The following is a 5,249-nucleotide window of genomic DNA, read 5'->3' on the forward strand; positions in this document are numbered from 1 at the left end:
GTTTCTTTTCTTCTCAATATACTTAATAACCTCGTTTTGGGTGATCCTTAGCTTTACCAAACAGGGCTATTTAAGTAATGTCTTTAAAGTCCCACTTGTGTTTCCCGCTGCTAGCTCTTAAGGTTACTCCACCCTGTCGTGTAGGAATTATTGATGCATGGAGTATCATAAAGTATTGAATTGGCATTAGAGGGGTTGTTGTTGATTGTTCATTTCTCTAAATAATTGTAACGTTATTTTTCAGTGTGTCAGGAAAGACCAATCTGCTTCACCCATGAGAATAGGCTCCAGTAGTGCGTGTACTGTCTTATATTAACATTGTCTCTCCATCCAGGCATTAGAACTGTGACCATCACCCTAGAGACTGGGCACGTACAAGAAGTCAGGGGAACGCACAGTACATACAGGTGACAGCCTTGTGCCTCAGAGTTGGACACCTTCTCCCCTACTCCATGTCAGATTCCAACACAACCGACATCACCAACCCCTCCACCTTCATCCTGAGGGGCATTCCTGGCCTGGAGGCAGCCCATGTCTGGATCTTCATCCCCTTCTGCACTATATACACCATAGCCATTTTGGGGAACTTCACTATCCTGTTCATCATAAAGATGGAGCAAAGCCTCCGTGCTCCCATGTACTATTTCCTCTGTATGCTGGCCGTTACCGACCTGATCCTGTTCACGGCCACTCTGCCCAAAATGCTGAGCATCTTCTGGTTCAATTCCAGGGAGATCAATTTCAGTGCCTGCCTCACCCAGATGTACTTTATTCACTGCTTTACAGTGATGGAGTCTGGGATCTTGGTGACCATGGCTTTGGATCGCTACATGGCCATCTGTGATCCTCTGAGACATTCCACCATCCTAACAAATTCTGTTGTGGCCAAGATTGGACTAGCCGTGGTGCTGCGTTGTGGCATAAGTGCATTGCCCTATCCCTTCCTAGTGAGGCGGTGGCCATACTGAAGAACCAACCTCATCCCCCACTCCTTCTGTGAGCACATGGCTGTGGTGAATCTGGCCTGTGCCGACACCCACCTCAGTGGTTACTATGGTCTCTTTGTGCTCTTCTCTGTGATAGGTTTGGATGTGCTTTTTATGACCGTGTCCTATATCAAGATCCTCAGGGCCATCTTCAGCCTCCCCACAAAGGAAGCCCGGCTGAAAACGTTTGGGACCTGCAGTTCCCACCTTTGTTTCATATTATCTTTCTACCTTCCAGAATTCTTCTCCTCCCTCACATACCGGTTTCGCCACAAAGTGCCTCTACATATCCTTGTTCTCATTGCCAATGTGTACCTTCTGGCGCCCCGCTTGCTTCACCCCATCATCTATGGGGTGAGGACAAAACAAATCCGGGACAGGCTGCTCAAGCACTTTACTCGTAAAGGGACCTATTTTTTTTATCCTGGTACTCAGGCTCTGTGCAGAGATGGCTGGTAACATGATGCTGGGCCCTATTTCCTGAATCAATTCCTGGACAGTCAGAGAGACATTAAACCCTTTAATGAACTTATTGTGCTATGCCAGTATGGCAATTTGGGGAATCAGCCCATGTATAATTCACTGGTTTGCCCCTTTTTAATTGATGGAAGTTGGACCTCTGCAACCCCCCCTTGCCCTGGCTCTTCCACCAAGGCTCCTTCCCTGCTGTGCCTCTTCTCCACAAAGGCCCCACTTCAGTTGCTCGCTTCTCTCTTCCCCTCCCTTTGTCACTCACTGTGTCCTTTTCACCTCTATTCTCCCCACCTCCAAGCGTACGGGAGCCATTTCAGACTTTGTTAGGCGTTGCCACTCTAACCATCTTGTTTTGTGGCAGAAGAAATGTATCTAATTCCTATATCAAGAAAAGAAATGTAAATGAGTGTTAAACCAACTCAGCTCCAACACAAACATGTCCTGATATTTTGTGGAAAGTCACTTAAGGAGCACCATTTAGAATTAAAATTTTAATGTATATGTGACACGATCGGTCACAGAGATCACCCTGGGACTGTCACCAGATGTGCTGAAATTACCCCTGAGCCAGTCTTCCCTGACAACTTGGGATTCCAGAACCCTGTGTTACCGAGCCAGACATGCTAGCCCGCTGCAACACAGACCGAGGGCCTGGGCCACGCCCCTAAAGCAGCAGACTTAACTGAAAACAGCTCAACAAGTTACCTGTTTCCAGCACCCAGACACCCAGTTCCCAATGGGATCCAATCTTCAAATAAATCTGTTTCACTCTGAGAAACAAATATTAAAAGATACAGTGACTAGAGTGAAATCCCTGCAAGCCGAATGGACACTTTTGAAGGACACCTTAAATACATATGCCAAATTAAAAAAAAAACAGTGAAAGAACTAAAAAAGAGCCACTGTGGCTTAACAACCATGTAAAAGAAGCAGTGAGAGATAAACAGTCATCTTTTAAAAAGTGGAAATCAAATCTTAGTGAAGTAAATATAAAGAAGCATAAACAATGCCAAGTTAAGAGTAAAAATGGAATAAGAAAAAGCCAAAAAATTGTTTGAAGAAAAGCTAGCCAAAAACTCAAAAGATAATAAATTTTTTTAGGTACATCAGAAACAGGAAGCCTCCTAAATAGCCAGTGAGGCCTCTTCATGATCGAGATACAATAGGAGAACTTAAAGATGAAAGTCACTGCGGAGAAACTAAATGAATTCTTTGCTTCAGTCTTGATGGCTGAGGATGTTAGGGAGATTCCCAAACCTGAGCTGGCTTTTGTAGGTGACAAATCTGAGGAATCATTACAAATTGAAGTGTCACTAGAATAGGCTTTGGAATTAATTGATAAACTTAACAGTAACAAATCACTGGGACCAGATGGCATTCACGCAAGAGTTCTGAAAGAACTCAAATGTGAATTTGTAGAACTATTATCTATGGTTTGTAATCTGTCCATTAAATCAGCTTCTGTACCCCATGACTGGAAGATAGCTAATGTAATGCCCATATTTAAATAGGGCTCTAGAAGTGATCCCAGTAATTACAGACCGGTAAGTCTAACATCAGGACCAGGCAGATTAGTTGAAGCAATTGTAAAGAATAAAATTGTCAGACACATAGAAGAATATAACTTGTTGGGCAAAAGTCAACACGGTTCCTGTAAAGGGAAATTGTGTCTTACTAATCTATTAGAGTTCTTTCAAGGGGTCAACAAACATATAGACAAGGAGGATCCAGTTGGCATAGTGTACTTAGATTTCCAGAAAGCCTTTGACAAGGTCCCTCACCAAACCCTCTTAGGTAAATGAAGTTGACATGGGCTAAGAGGGAAGATCTTGTAATGGACTGAGAACTGGTTAAAAAACAGGAAACAAAGGGTAGGAATAAATGGTAAATTTTCAGAATGGAGAGGGGTAACTAGTGGTGTTCCCCAAGGCTCAGTCCTAGGACCAATCCTACTCATCTCGAAAAAGATATACTAGCATTAGAAAATGTTCAGAGAAGGGCAACTAAAATGATTAGGGGTTTGGACTGGGTCCCATATGAGCAGAGATCAAAGAAGCTAGGACTTTTCAGCTTGGAAAAGCGGAGACTAAGGGGGGATATGATCAATGTATATAAAATTATGACTGGTGTGGAGAAAGTGAATAAAAGTTATTTACTTGTTGTCATACCTATAAAGGGAAGGTAAAAGCTCTCCTGTGTACAATAGTATAAAATCCCTCCTTGCCAGAGACACGAAAATCCTCTTACCTGTAAAGGGTTAAAAAGCTCAGGTAACATGGCTGACACCTGACCCAAAGGACCAATAAGGGGACAAGATACTTTCAAATCTTGGTGGGGGAAAGGCTTGTGTTTGTGTGCTCTTTGTTTTGGGTTTGTTCACTCTTGGGATTAAGAGGGACCGGACATCAATCCATGCTCTCCAAATCTTTCTGAACCAGTCTCTCATATTTCAAACTTGTAAGTAACAGCCAGGCAAGGTTTGTTAGTTTTATCTTTGTTATCTTTGAACTTGTAAATGTTCCTTTTTGCTGAGAGGATTTTATCTCTGTTTGCTATAACTGTGAACCTAAGGCTAGCGGGGGTTCCTCTGGGCTCTTTGAATCTGATCACTCTGTAAAGTATTTTCCATCCTGATTTTACAGAGATAATGTTTAACTTTCTTTCTTTAATTAAAAGCCTTCTTTTTAAGAACCTGATTGATTTTTCCTTGTTTTAAGATCCAAGGGGATTGGATCTAGGCTCACCAGGAATTGGTGGGAGGGGGAAAGGAGGGGGGATGGTTAATTTCCCCTTGTTTTAAGATCCAAGGATTTGGATCAATGTTCACCAGGGAATTGGTGTAGGAAGATATTCTGAGGGGAGGTAGCCAGAGTTTCCCAAGTAACTTTTAAATGATTTGGGTGGCAGCAGCAAAACCAGATCTAATCTGGTAATTAAGCTTAGAGGTTCTCATGCAGGTCCCCACATCTGTACCCTAGAGTTCAGAGTTGAGAAGGAACCTTGACACATGTTCCCAAAATATAAGAACTAGGGGCCACCAAATGAAAGTAATGGGCAGCAGGTTTAAAACAATTAAAAGGAAGTTCTTCTTCACGAATCTCACAGTGAGTCTGTGGAACTCTTTGCCACAGGATGTTGTAAAGGCCAATTCTATAACAAGGTTCCAAAAAGAACTAGACATATTCATGGGGGATTGGTCCATTAATGGATAACAGCTAAGATGAGCAGAGGTGTTGTCCCTAACCTCTGTTTGCAAGAAGCTGGTAATAGGCGCTGGCAGACATTACCTGTTCTTTTCATTCCCTCTGTGCCACCTGGCATGGCCACTGTCAGAAGACAGGACACTGAACTAGAAAAATCTTTGGTCTGACCCAGTATGATCGTTCTCAAGGTCACTGAAGTAGGACATGGTTGTGTTCACCTGGTTGAGGTTGTCTCTTGTGCTCTCTAAAGTAAAAGAATTATTTTAGCATCCTGTGCCTGGGATTCCAGGGTGGCCCACAGTGAGATTAACCAATTAGGGCAAACTGCGAAGACTGGAACTGACTCAAATGGGTGGTTATTCTAACACTTGGATTTCGCAAGCCAGCAACAGAACAACTTTCACAATGATTTACTGATTACACAGAAAACAAAATACAATTCACCTGCAGCAACCCAGCTTTTGGTACAAGATAGAAAAGTCAAGTATAATGATGATTATATCAAGCAGAGTGCCCTGGGGTCGGTGATGGGGCTTGTTTTGTTCAACATAGTCATTAATGATCTAGATGATGAGATGGATTTCAC

At 42.8% G+C, this 5,249-nt stretch overlaps 1 pseudogene; it reads left to right on the forward strand.

The window, feature by feature from the left end:
• The first annotated feature begins 452 nt into the window (after positions 1-452).
• On the forward strand, positions 453-1,445 carry LOC127044568 (olfactory receptor 52R1-like; annotated as a pseudogene).
• The last annotated feature ends 3,804 nt before the right edge of the window (positions 1,446-5,249 follow it).

The sequence above is a fragment of the Gopherus flavomarginatus genome, chromosome 1, assembly GCF_025201925.1.
Source record: "Gopherus flavomarginatus isolate rGopFla2 chromosome 1, rGopFla2.mat.asm, whole genome shotgun sequence".
NCBI lineage: Eukaryota > Metazoa > Chordata > Testudines > Testudinidae > Gopherus > Gopherus flavomarginatus.